The sequence below is a fragment of the Odontesthes bonariensis genome, chromosome 7 (genome assembly GCF_027942865.1).
Source record: "Odontesthes bonariensis isolate fOdoBon6 chromosome 7, fOdoBon6.hap1, whole genome shotgun sequence".
Classification (NCBI taxonomy): domain Eukaryota; kingdom Metazoa; phylum Chordata; class Actinopteri; order Atheriniformes; family Atherinopsidae; genus Odontesthes; species Odontesthes bonariensis.
The window spans coordinates 33,434,725-33,449,170 of record NC_134512.1 but is presented as its reverse complement, the minus strand read 5'-3'; the positions used below and the strand labels follow the sequence as shown (position 1 = coordinate 33,449,170).

Genomic DNA, 14,446 nt, shown 5'->3' with positions numbered 1-14,446 from the left:
GGTTTCTGAAAAGATAAAAGTCTGATGGACTCCTGTCCCTGTTTCAAAGCCTCCACCATGAGGAAGATGTAAGAGCGCAGGCACAGGCGGCGTTAATAAAACATCAGGGAACCAGGTGAGGTCAGGTCTGAGGTCAGCTTGTTGACCTTAAGGTCACGGAGCTGAACGCTTCTCTGCGTTTGCATTGCTCAGAGTCTGGGAATAAGACACACATGCCTCCGCAGCGATGTCACAGAAACGCACGCTGTACAGTCCACATGTGGATCAGCTGTGTGTGGGTATGTTTGCATGCGTCTGGGAGAATTTTCCTTCCGTACACAAACCCAGACACGCTGCCATGTGGAATGTGCTTCTGCTGGCCGGCCTGGCTCGGCTGCGGTGTCGGGTTGCAGTAGGTGTTCCGGTCTGTGACTCTGGCGTATCTGTGTTTGTTGTATGTCACAGCCCCTCCCTCCTGGGAGATGACAGTCCAGCAGAGCCTGAGGGGATGAAACCTGAGATCAGCAGAGCTTAGTAGTAAACAACAACTCCTTTATGAGGCCGAGGCGGCTGCCTGCTGCATTCAGAGATCTGAGAGACAAAGATTTTTATTTTTTTTTTTTTGCTTGAAGGGAAGTGGTTCCTAAAGAGTCCCGAGCAGCCCGGGGGGGGGGGGGGCTTCAGGGCGGTCTGTGTTGAGTGGGGGGGCTGAAACAGCTTAATCTCATTGTTTGTTCATTTAAAGTTATGATGATTTAGACTGATTGGTTTACATAAACACTGCACCCATTCTGTCTGTGATAATAAGTCAACTGAAAGTCAAATTTACATGAAACCAGCTGTTTGTTGTTGGATTAATGGAGTAAAGGTTTTAATGGCCATTGTTAACTAATGTCAATCATTAACAAGGCTGGTTGGCCAACAGTTGATTAATCCTGACATTTAGTAAAAAGCAACACAAAAAGGATGAACTTGGATGAACATTCGACACTGCTGTGTCTGAATTGTCTCTGTTTGCCTACATAAATCCATTCTGCATGAATCACAGCTGCTGCTCTGTTGAAACGTCTTTTAATGCAGATGTTCAGAAACCAGTTTGACCAGCCTTGGAAAATAATTGGTGTTTATTCCTGCAGAAGAGTTGCGTAATGCCTATCAATGTCAAATAATCAGACGATTAACCGGTTCATTGAGCTACATAATAAGCTGAATGTAAGGCAGACCCAACAACTAAACAACAAACTCTATTTTAAGGTACGTTTGTGCATTTTCTGTAAGGCAATGAAAACTTTTAGATTTGGTTTGTGAATGAATTTGAACATTTTTTTACAGACCAAATGATTTTTGAGTGTCTTTACTAATTCTATTTAGATAGAACATATCTAAAAAAAACATTGTGTTGCATCTTCCTTCCTTTTTAGTCACTCTTTTAATCATTCAGGGCCTGTCACAGTTTTTCAGATGAATATTTGCTGAACACAAGATTTCAGCCGCTCAACAGTCTGTGGTTGTTGTTGTCCAATTCTCCCGTTTTTTTAAGTTATTGTTGATTCTTTGACAGTTATGAGCCACCCATCCTTGCTTGGACAGACTAAACCTGTGGTGAAATCTCCTTTTACACCCAATCCTGACACCCTCACCTGTCACATGTTGATCCCCTGGGAGCAGAATCTTCCAGAAGTTGTTTCTTATCTATTCAACAAACCTTTGTCTTTCTTTGACTCTTGCACAACTTTTTACTCGCGTGTGCTGCAGCACTGAATTTTAGATTTGTCGATCATTTCTGAACACGATGAAGTTGTTCAGTGAAGACAGAAAATGATGTCTCGTGTTCTTGTGTCTGTAAACAAATGATCAAACATGTAGATTTTAAAGTTCTTTTTGTAGAAACTGTCCAAACCTTTCTGGGAATTAAGTTTATATTTTGAATCATGTTTTTTTGCAAACATTGTCACAAAGACTGAATCACTTAGCTGAACTGTGACGTTGTAGAGAATCTTTAACCTTCTTTAAAGTCGTGCTTTACATTTTTACCATTATGTCCTTTATATTAACTCAGCCAACAAGGAAGGACGTAGCATCAAAACCTCTGGGTGTCCTGAATGGGGTAGTTAATTATTTCTTATATTCTACTTCCTGTAAGAAAGCTGAATGTTTTATGTGTTGTGTTTTGAATGTGTGTATTTCCTTTCTTTCTTGTATAAAGTGTGCCAAAAAGTTTTATAATGAACTCGTTCAAAGCTGCTGTCAAGAGTGTTTTCTTGAGCTTCACCTTTTCTGATCCGTTGTCAGCCAAGCACAACAGGCCGTGTTTTATCTCGACCCTCCTCCTCCGCTGAATGGAGTTTGGGTGCTCCACTGTTTTCTTTTGTTGTTGAACGCAGCCCTTACAGTCCGGTCCCTTCCCCCTCGTCCTCCTTCTTTTCCTTTTTTCTTTTCCACCCATCCTCCCATCGCTCACTCACTGTTTCATCCAGGGTGACGCCAGTCCCTCACCCCGCCCCGTTCAACTCAGTCCGCTGCGTTCATTTCATTCCTGCTCCCATTCCGCGCATATTTCGCATCCTTGGAGAGACGCTGCGCGTTTTACGCACTCCGCGCGCCCGATCCTTCATCAAAGCAAAAGCGAGAGGAGGCTGTGGAGTTCGCGGAGGGCTTCGTGGTGTTGTAGCGACTCAGATCCGTGGAAAAGTGTGGGAATTAATCCATAAAGAGGCGTTTGGATCGAGGTAAGTTCCCGAAGAGGAGTCCCCCCCCCCCTCCCTCCCTCCTTCAGCTTGTAGCCTGCGCGTCTGAAAGCCCCCGGACGTTTCGCTTGTTTCTAAAACCCTAAAGTCATCACTGAAGCCGAAAATTAAAACAGTTTTGGCAGCATCGCGAGCTAAATCCGCACGCGTACACAACGTAAAGATGTTAAACAAGTCTAACAAGCTGATTAATCCTTTGCCGTGTTGAGCCTCACAGCGAGAGATGTCGCTTTCACTCCAGTTTTATCCCCCTTGCTGTCGATACCAAAGAACAAACCTTGTTTACTCCCACTTGCGTCTCTCTTATATTACATTACACATGTGAGATTTTTTTGCCCTGCGGTGTCGTGTTCGTAAATTGAGCAGCGTGTGGGGCGAAAAGCATGAAAACATTTTCGCTGCGGCGCTGGGAGGCAGCTTAACAAAGCTGGGAGTGAATGGGGGACTTGTTGCATCGGCGGGGTTTTTCTCTTTTCCTACACAGGCAGGCCCCAGTCAGGGAAACAGGCCACAGGCTGATAACAGCCAGTGTTTACCCAGTGGACAGAGCGCATCATATGCTCAATGAGAGCGCGATCATACAGGCAGCCGGCGGGTTGGTCAACGCGTTTTCTCCTTCCCTCCATCTCTGGAGGACCGAAAACACTCAATCCGGAGTTGAAACTAATTCTTATCAATTGGAGTTATCTGATCTGGTGACGCTGACATCTTCCACACTTTAATTCCATGTTTCATGTTTGTAGGCTGAAGCTGTCTTCACTGATGATGACAGCTTAGTTTTTTGACACAATGCTTTAAATGAGTCATTTGGCTTCTTTCGGGTGATTTCAGCCACTATTTTGAGACTTTCTGAGAAGCCCAACAGCTTTTTAAACCAGCCGATATTTGAGCTGATAGTTGTGTTTTGTACTTCCTTTTAAAAATTGATTAAAGGACTGCTCTTGTCCTTTATAGCCTCAGTTGTGTGGTAACGCAAGCCAAACCACAATGTAATCATTGGAGAAAATTACAGCCTGTAGGATGAAACACAGTAGATGCATTTATTCTGTAACAGTAATCCTCAGATGTTGGGAGGTATGTTGGATAAAAGGATTATAACTCAGAGAAAAGTAGCTTCTGTTTGGAGGGGCTTTACAGGCTAAATGAGACAGTCATTTGTTTTTGTTCGTGACTTGATGTGGACCGTGTAAAATGTTGAGGGGCATAAAATTAACCTTATTTATTTATTTATTTATTTTTTAGGAATTTAATCTGCAGATTATCTTTGCAGATAATTAATTTACTTCCAAAAAAAAAGCTAAAACAACTAGTGAATAATCCATCTTTTCTTAGTCCAGCCATCCAAAGTTATTAAACTTCCATATATTAGTTGCTGAAACCAGGTAAAACAGGGATTTCTGCTATTAAAAATGACTCGATTGATCGATTGTCTAACCTGGTTGCTGATTGTCTGTCGATCAACTGATTTGAGCTCCACAGTTACAGAACAATCTGAAAACAGATTTATTGTATTATTGCTTTTAAATGCCAGTAAAGGAGAGCAAAAGAGAATATCTCTGTTAAATCTGCTTATGCGTTTAAATCGGTGTCTGCAGAGTTGGTTTTGGTCTGGTAACTGCTGGAGTTAAAAATGCTGAATAAATGAGACATGGCGACGCTCCGCTCCTGCGACTGACTGCTGTTGTCATCACTCAGGAAAAGTGCCACAAATTAGTTAGAATTTTTAAAAATCTATTGGAAAAGTGGTGTCCATTCACAAAGTTTCTGAAAATGTTAAGTCAGGCCGTCCTGGAAGTGTCACAGTGGATTGAGATGTGTGTGTGTGTGTGTGTGTGTGTGTGTGTGTGTGTGTGTGTGTGTGTGTGTGTGTGTGTGTCATTGTCTTTGCTGGGTCTAGGCCTTTGAGTGTACAAAGCTTTGTCAGTCACTCTGTGCAAACTGCCTCCACTTTCCTCCCCTCTCCCCCGCACTCCCCCCATGCCTCTCCCTCTCCAGTCCGTTGACATCTGTTTTGAGTGCTCCATGCACCTGTAGAGACCGGGGAAGTGTGTGTGTGTGTGTGTGTGCTACGGAAAGAAAGAGGAGGGCGAAGGGAGGTGCAGAATGCAAATCCAGGCGTTTGTTCTGGGCCTAAGCAACGCAGACCGACTGACTAACGACCATTTGGTGTGTGTGTGTGTGTGTGTGTGTGTACACATTTATGTGTGTGTGTTTGCCTCTTGCTGTCCAGGCCAGGCAGGCAGGCCTATTGTTGCAGCAGCAACAGGCGTCGGTGGATGAGGACGCACCATATGGCCTCTGTGTGCTTTAGTCACAACCGCTGTGTATGTGCTCGTGTTTGTGTGTGTTCATCGTCTTCATCAATGCTGCAGCAATATGGTGGAGTTCGGAGCGCCGGGCAGCTCGCAGCCGTCCTCCTTGTTGCCTCATCTGTCGTCTCATTTTCGAGGCAGGAGGACAAAATCCGGCACACAGAATTTCATGGGACTGGGATTCGGAGGGGAAATCTTCCTGGTATGAAGCGAAGTCTTGCGATGCTCCACTCTTTTCTAAGTTCTGCACATTTTTTGGCAGAATTTGTCGCAGATTGTGCGTGGTGGATGCAGTCGGTGTAATGTTCAGATGAATCAACAGGTGACCCAGTGAATCCTGGCTCTGAGCTGCTGCTTCTGGCTTTAAAGATGCAAACGATCGCTTCCTTAAAAACAGCTTCTGTTTAATCCTGATGAAAGAGCTTTTGACTGACTGTTTTTCCAGGATTTTCCTGCATTCTTCAGCATACAGCAGGATACAGGAGGACAAATCCAGTTAATTGGATGAAAACTGTAAAAGAGGGCGTGTTGGGCTGGGGTGGGAGTCCCGGCTCATTTGTAATGAAATTTGGGGAGCGGAGCTGGTTTGTTAGAGCAACAATGCTGAGTGGGAGTTTGTCGGGGGGCAAATTGGGCAAAGGGAGGGTGTGGTGGGGGGGCCAGGCTTTGTTTAGAGGATGGTGGGAACAATAGGCATCCTCCTGGGTGGGGTGGGATTGGGGGTGAAGCTGGTTTCTGGCTGCAGGAGGCCAGTCGATCCTGTGCTGGCTTGTCTGACTGCTCAGGCTCCCCGTCTCCTCTCTCATCTTTCATGCTAATGCAGAATGTGAAAATGTATGTTTTAATTTATTCTCATCTGCACTGGTTATCCCTTATAAGCTGCACAACTATGATTTTATATTTTCTGGATGACAAGAACTCAATGTAAGGCAACAACAGAAGGATCTGCCTTGTGTTCTTTTACGTCTCTCCACTGTGAACATCTAAAGTTTCTTAAAATGTTAAATGAGATCTGAACAGAGTGCATCCCGCAGTAAAATAATCACTTTGCCTGGTAAAAGACCGGGTTGCAGTCGGATATTATCAATACAGGAAAATAATAGGTTTTTATTAAGATTCTAGCAGCTTATCATGAAGATATCGCTCGTCTCTGCACAGAGCTGAAAGTATCGTAAAGAAAAGAGTCAAACTGTGGGATTACACATATATGGAAAAGCGTATTTACTGACGCTGCTACATCTGATTGTTGGGCTCTACAAGAGATGCAGATTATGTGCCCCTTTTTTATAAGCCGCGCTAAATTATACTGTGCACACGGTGGATGTGTGTAAACATTGCAGAGCAGCAGTATAAGATGAAGCCCGAGACTGAACACTGATTTTACACGATCAACTCATCTCTTTGTTTCTCTCAGTCATCCAAATAAGCTCTCGTTGCAGTTTGTGGATCAGTTCCAATCAAATCTCTCGTCTCACACACGTAAATGTTTAAGCTTCTTTATATTTGACTGACAGAATGTGTTTGGCAAACAAACTTTTAAAGAAATAGATCGGATTGGTTAAGATCCCACGGAGGCCAATAGAAGAAAGTTTGAATGTAAGAAAAGAAAATGCTTAATAAGAGGATGGAAATGTTCATGAGAGGAGCTTTTACTTTCTTATGTGGGGCCTTTTAATGTAAAATGGAAGTAAAATTGTTGTCTTTTATATGGTCATTTACTAACAGAAAGCCTTATAATGATAATGATAATGTGGGAGAGATGGTGAGTCACGGGCTAAGCATAGAAGTCAGATAAATCTTTAAAAGAAAGGAAGAGATTGGGGTTTATTTCTTTCGTCTTTGCTGGTAACCCAATAATAAAATCTTCACTGTGGACCAGAAACATTTCCAGGTGACTCCGCCTCAGCGTGGAAATGATCTCAGCCTTTCGGGGCCTCGGCTCCAAGCAGATGAATGGATGACACAAACTAACCCTCCACGGGAAGCCTGAATCAACCCTCATGCTTCCTGAGCTCAGCAGGAAGCAAGCAGGAAGTCTAGATTTCAACTACTTCTTGTGTACTTTCCCGGTTGGAGGACTTGACATGATAAACACGCAGCAGACTCTGCTCGCCGTTACTCCCACAGCGGAAAGAAGTTTCCCTGCTGTTGTGCAGGCGGGCGCTGATCATTAACTCTTCTCGGTTCTGCTGTTCAAATATTTCACTCTGTTCGAGGGCCGATCAATTATTAATAAGATGGATGAATAATTGTTTCATTAAAACCGGGCGAGTTTACTCTGCCTGAGCGTTTAAGCAGCGTTTACCTTTCCCGGGGCTTCTTTTGGACATTGGAGCAGCTGAGATGCTATTAGCAGCTGCGGATGGCAGCAGGAAGCGAAACGAAGAAAAAGAAACCTGATCTTCCATCAGTCAGTGAGACTGTTTAACTCCTAAAAGATCAAATAACAGGCTTTCATCTTGAATATTGAAAGTTAAATTGTTCTTCATTAATAAAATGGAGCTCTTATCAATTGAATGCACTTTTTGTGGCTGCAGCCTTGATGGGCCTGAAGCACCGAGCTGATTGGCTTGTTCTCTGAAAATGGGTCTGTGGAAAAAAAGTCATTTTTACACAGTGTAACATAGATATTTCTACCATTCAGTCTTTTAGCACTAGCTTGCTTTTGTGCATGACTACAGATTTGGAAGTAAGGGCGAGGGTGAGAAATAAGGATCTTTGTGTCACAAAATTCAGTATTTTTAGTTCCTCAGCTAATATTTTGTTTGGATTATAATTACAATGGATTGAGCTCCAATTGGCTTGAGTTGGACTATATTATTTAAGTGTCTTGAGATGACATTTGTAATTTTGCACGATATAAACTGAATTGAATTGAATATCGGAGCTTCGAGAGAATTCCTTGGTGACGGGGGACACTTAAGAGTTGGGCCGTTATTCCAGCTGGAAGCAAAGGCTACTTTACAATCATTATGCCTCTTAATCTTAACATTTTTACATTTCACTGGCTACACTTGTGAATGCTCAGTAGTTTTAATGTGGCAGTTAAAAACTGGAATATAGGAAGATGTAATAAGGGACTAAAAAAACTGAAGAGTGAAAATATTAAAGGTGTGAAACTGACAGAAACTTTTCAAGAGGATAAACAAACTGATGGTGAGAGAAAGGGGTGATTATCAGTCTGGTAATTTAGTTTTTCTTTTAAATTTTTCACCTGTGTATTCAGTTAAAAATCTGCAACATTAAATACTTTTGTTGAATTTACCAGCAAACAGCTGAGTTTCTGAAATTATTCTGAGGAATCCGACAGTTGATTCTAGTGCAGGATGCCATTAAACAATATGTTAATATATGTTATTGTTGCAGTTTAATAGAAAACGCTGATCAATTCTTTATAGAACCTGTTTAGATGGTTCTGATATTCACATTGTGGATTTTATCCAGATTCCTTCATGTAAGACATGAAACTTTGGGCTAAAATCTGCATTCAGTATCATTTTTGTTGGCTGCAATTAAAGAAAAAAAGATTTAAAAAGTGATTAAATTAAATAAAAGATTAGAATTTTTTGTTAAAACCTCACTTTAAACTAAATAGCTTATCATAAACACACATTTAGCATTTTTAATACACCAAACAGCCTGAAAATAAATTGAGATCCAGGGAGTTATGATGATTTTAACTGCATTTCAACCACCTCGGCTCAGAGCCAGCTGTGAGTTAATGGAGTGAAAACAAAGTCTTTTCTTCTAATAATTGAATAAATAATGCTGTTTAGAATCTTTGTAAATTAACCTTTAAAACAGTAACTACTTACAGATATTCAGCTGACTAAACTCTTTTTCACAGGAAGGGGACATTTTACCTTGAATATTCTGAATTATCTGGATAAATGATGGGCAAAGCGATAACAATCATACATATAAATCCTCAAGGGAGGAGTTAAAATGTAGCAGGACAGATCACTGAAAAATATTTAAAAGAAAAATGAAATGAAGCCACTTTGATCCTTATAATAATAATTATTAGTTTGATTATCCCTCTGTTGATTTATGGAAGACCTCAGACTCCTTTACAATAGGGGATTCGCTTGATTCTGGCCTCTGGCGAAGCTCACATGTAGAGAATAAGTAGTAAGAAATAACCAGACAATGAGGATGAAGGCAGTTACTTCCTTTAAATAAGCTGCCGACATGTTTACGGGATGCTGAACTCCCTGCCTCCTAACCTGCTTCTGTCTAAATAAAGCAGTACCCGAGTTTTAATGGACCACAGATGGAAAACACAGTTCAGGGGCTAATTCATTTTGTGTGCGTGTGTGTTTGGAGGAGTGGGTAGAAGAGTGGAGCCTGTTTTAGCTGTGGAGGATGTAATTGTGGCACAGAGATGGGGAGATGGAGGTCACTGTACTCTTTTTCATGTTCACGGAGCCGCACAATGCTCCTTTGCAAGGTGTTGGATAAGATTCATACATGCAGACACACACACGTAGCGCACGTGGTGTCTGTCTCGGCACATTGCTCCCGTGTTCACACTTATTAAATGGTGTTGGTATTGCTGTAACCTCCCCAGGCCTCTCTTTCCACTGGTGGAGGATATTGCCGTGTGTGTGTGTGTGTGTGTGTGTGTGTGTGTGTGTGTGTGTGTGTGTGTGACAGTGTACATGTGACAACAAACCTCCCAATCCCCAGGAAGAGGCCGGATAATGGCTCAGGCTGACTCAGCAAAAAAAAAAAAAAAAACAGTAGAAGAAGAATGACAGAGAGGAGAGCTGCTGGCTAAACCTTTTACCATCACATTTCCAGGAGGAAATAAGCACTTCACTGTATCAGCGTCCAATCTGTGACCAATTACTGTGTGTGTGCATAAATGTTAATGCCGCCGTGAGAAGAGATGGTGAAATAATGAGGAGCGCACGCTGTGAATCGCAGACTCTTCGCCGCTCATAAAGCAAGTCTCTGTCCGTCTTTTTCAAGAGTGTATTAGCGCCGAGGAAGAATAAAAGAAGCTTTACTGGTTCCTTTTCACTGATGCTTTTTCATTCGGCTTATTGAATATTAGGCTTTGTGAGTTTAAACATGAAATCAGGTCAGAACTAATCCAACCAACTCATGACTCTGATAAAGGTGCCCCCCACCACCCCACCACCACCCCTCTGCATTGTGTAAGATGAATTGATCAGTGGTGGATTCATTGAAACTGTGTCCATCTGAAGTCTGAAATGTGAATGCAGAGACGTGCGTCAGCGCCAGGATAAAAATGAGCGATGGAGAACTGAGCTGATTCATTTCTACGTTTGAAATGTTGGTTTCTGCGGAGGTGCAGTGTTCATACGGGTGATCCAAAGGAAAAACGCTGCTGATTGTTGACTGTTTTTCAGTCACTGGTACTGCAGTTCCTTGAAACCTTTCAGCTACCCTACATTGTGTCGGTGCTGCACTTGCCCACAGCTGGTGGAAGCTGTCACATGGCCGATGTTTGTGGAGCAGCCTTTTTCCTGCTCGTTGACCTTTTGTTTACAGCCTTGCCCTGAATTCACTTCACACAAAATGCCATCATGTGCGAGTGGTCCATAAGTAGCAGCCGCCACATAGAGAAGGGAATGTGCCTGGAATGTACTGAGGATGTGCTGAAAGCACATTCAGAAGCAGTCAAGGATGCGCGTCCTCACGGGAACTCATGTTTAGTTGACCACCTGACACATCTGCAGGAAGTTCAATGACTCTAATGTGCACAAAGCAGAGCTAATCTTCCGTTTAGCTCTGGCCAAACATGTTGCATAAAGTTTTGAAGCCAGCATGTGTGACGGTTCTCATTTTAAAGGGATAGTTCGCCTCTTTTGACATGAAGCTGTATGACATCCCATACTAGCAATATCGTGCATGAACATTTTCTTACCCCCTGCTGCAATTGTATTACTCTGTTGAACGCATATTGTTTTGAGAAGCAAAACGATTTATTTTTGTAGCCCCAGACATCTAGCTGGACTACTTTCGTCAACGCCAAAACGAGGCTCACAGGACGCAGCAGGGGGTAAGAAAATGTTCATAATGATATTGCTAATATGGGATGTCATACAGCTTCATGCCAAAAGAGGCGAACTATCCCTTTAAGCTGTAATGCTGGCTGCGGTCAGTTGAAAGAGCTGACAGTTGTGGACGGGAAGTATTCACATCCTCAACTTCAATAAAACGTCTGAAAAATAGTCCGTTTTGAAATAAAATTCCTGCACTGAAAATATTCATCCTCAGTATTTAATTAGCTCTCATGCCACTCAATACAATCGAAGCTCAGATACTGTTGCAGTTGGTTTAGATGGACTTCATTTTGTGGCCATGTGGTGCTGCTGATTATTTTCTTGATTGCTCATTTGTTTGATTTGCAGAAGTTCTGTGCTCCAAATGATAATCCAAACGGTTCTTTCTGTCAACTGTTTGTTTCATGTGTTATGTTGGAAATATCTCGATTTGTTAAGCAACTGAAGCTGTGGGATAAAGGAAGGGACGTAACTACGTTTACCTGTGAAATGTAGTGCAGAAGAATTGGAAAGTTGCATTAAAAGGTTCCGGTAATGCTCCAGGGAAGTACAAATATGAGTACAAATATCTCAAATTTGTATTGAAGCATAGTTCATTACTCTCTCCTCCACCGATTCTAGATCAGTCTGGCCTTTAAATGTTCTCATAAGGAAAAACCTTAAAGTTTAAGCTTTGAAAATGTTCATTTTTACTGTAGACGTGAAACTTTGGACCACTAGTGTCACTACAGTGCACCTGTTACACGAGACGAACAGACCTCACTTGGCCCCACTAACATCTAGCTGATATAATAAGCATTCATTTCCAGATCAAATTCTGCAGGTATTTATCTGCTCCAGCTCCAATCCGTAGTGACCTGACACCGGAGTGTGTTGTGCTCTGAACTGCATGACCACAGACCCGAATTAAGTTATAAAAAGCACACGTTCAGTGATAAAACTCTGTGCATGCAGGCACCAACGTGCCGATGAAAATATATATATATATATATATTCATCCTTCATCGGCATGCGTAACAGCTGGCAGCTTACAGTCTCACAGAGCTATTACGGGCCGATTCGACTCGCTTTTGGATGCACGAGCTGCTAACTTTGGTGCCCCTCGGAGACTTTTTCTTGTTGAACCAATGCGCTGGGATCTACAGAAAGAGGTTGGATAGCGACTGTGTTCCTGGCAGTTTGTTGTCAGTGAGTGAACTTGATTTGTTTTGCACATGCTCGACACAAAGTCCTGACCAGAAACAATAAATACACATTTTCCCAGGAAGTCTTCAGAAGTTGTGATCCACAGCCTGCAGGATAGTGAAATGCCAATAGCCGTCTGCAGGGTTGATCCTGGGAGCAATAATTGGAATCGGTGCAGCTCACCTGTGTTTAATACTTAACGTACGTAATATACTTGGTCATTTTGGTTTGAAACGGTTATATGAAAAGATCTCTTTTATGTCAGCACCAAGCTATACGTCTGCAGCTCATACTCGACAGATAATCGACTGTAACTACGTGAAATGTTAGATTGTTCGAACACAAGTTGGCTTGATTTGGATTCTTGGGGTAACAATTCAAACCTCAATCTTAATTCACTACAAAAGAGCACCAATCAAATCAAAATAAAAACTAAAGTCTTTTGAGGAGAAACAGGTGATTTTGTTTTCGCTCGTTGGAAACTTTCCTCTAAATGATTTGCATGCATTGATTAAACTACAACCTTTAGCGCTACCCTGAGAAGCGGCTGATTCTCAGTTAAGTGGAAATTTTTGTATCGTAACATCTATAGGTTTTCACTCTCAAATGGGACATATTTTTCTTAAATGGGGTCAAACGGGTATTAATTGTGCAAAATCCTGCTTTATTATTTTGCTGAATATCCCTATTGGATGGATTGTATTTCACTCAAAACAGAACTATACAAATGTATTTCAAAAGAGACAAAATAACTGCGTTTTGTTCGATCGGTTCCTATAAAGTCCAGCATGGCGTTCAGGGACAGGCAGTACATCAGCTCAGGCTGAAATCATAAACTTAAATACATTCTGACTGCTTGAATAACATGAGGTGCTCTTGAATGAGCTCACCTTGTGAATGTCTGCTGTGGAGGCTGTTAACATGGCAAGATAAATGAAGTACCCCCCGTCTGTTCAGATACTGAATGCTTGAGTCGCATTTACACTCGTGTAAAAACATGAATGCGGTGCCATGCGGTCCTTGGTGTAATATAAATTCATTGTAAAAGCAGAAAACAAGAAATATCACCTTGGACCTGAATAGGTCCGTGTGCTTTAAGGCCGACAACATTAAAACATGAAGTAACGCTGAAAATTGGAACGTTCGCCTTGAGGTTTACGAGAAAATCCTTTTGTATTAAAAGTAAAAGAAGCAGCCAAACAGATGCTTTGGAGTGGGTGAGGGACCTCGGCTGCGGTAACACGATTTGTAAGGCGGCGGGACCCTGTGCTGGCACACTCAGGTTTTACCACCTAACTGGCCTGCTTTCGAACATATGGAGGATTCAAGCCATGCATGCTTGCATTGAGCTGGCTTCTGGTGGAAACAAGTGCTGTAAGAAAGAAGGGGCAGAGGGAGAACATGAGAGTGCAAGGCAGCTGCAGGATTGTGGCTGCATGCCCTGTGTGTGTTCTCCCGAGGGCTGGCACTGACACCATGGAGCCTGCTGTCCTGGCTGGAGTGGCCTGGGCCTGCCTGGTGACAGAGAGGCACACAGAGGGGGATCCAGGGTGCAGAGGAGTCGCCCAGTAGTCACAGTTGATTGTTGTGTGACTAATGTCTTTCTCCAGCGTCCATCTGCTGCTGGGCCCCTCTCACACTAACATCTCCTCTGTAGTTAACATCTCGTCTCTTCTCCTCTGATCTTTATAAAATTAGATGGGCCACGGTTGCTATTCGCTGCACTTTGAGACATTTCACTAACTCTTTAAAACTTCCACATCATGCTTTTAATACCCAGTAGTATGATGACACTTTTATCTTATTTTATCTTATTCGATTTTGTTGTATTTTATTGCTTTCACTGTTCTTTTATTGTTTATATGGTTTTTCAATTGTTGATGCTGTTTCTTTAGTAATCAGGGCAGCTGATGGCTGATTCTATGATGCTGTTTTATCTATTTGGCCGGTCTTCTTTTTCCCTCCCTCTGATAGAATATGAAAGTACAATGTTAGCTCAGGCTGTTCAGTTCCACAGTAGCATAGGATTGATCAGATTTTCACATCTAACCAGTTAAGCATATGGGTTTGATAAGAAGTCACCGTTTTTATTAAAAAATGTAGACATAAGCTTGTCAAAATCCACTGGAGTCTGCTTGTAGCTCGGCCCTTTGATTGATTGGAGGCATTGTCACATTTGACTGTTTTA

General features: G+C 42.3%; 1 protein-coding gene across 2 annotated transcripts in view; it reads left to right on the top strand.

Moving 5' to 3' along the window:
• The first annotated feature begins 2,489 nt into the window (after positions 1–2,489).
• The window catches only part of tead1a (TEA domain family member 1a), a 55,200-nt gene continuing 43,243 nt past the window's right edge, over positions 2,490–14,446 (top strand). Inside the window, exon 1 of one of the 2 annotated variants that reach the window (XM_075470609.1) lies at positions 2,490–2,708. The gene's annotated coding sequence lies outside the window, so the exon portion shown is untranslated. Of the gene's footprint in view, positions 2,709–5,029; positions 5,241–14,446 lie in introns of those variants that run through there. The other variant, XM_075470610.1, reaches the window with a different exon arrangement.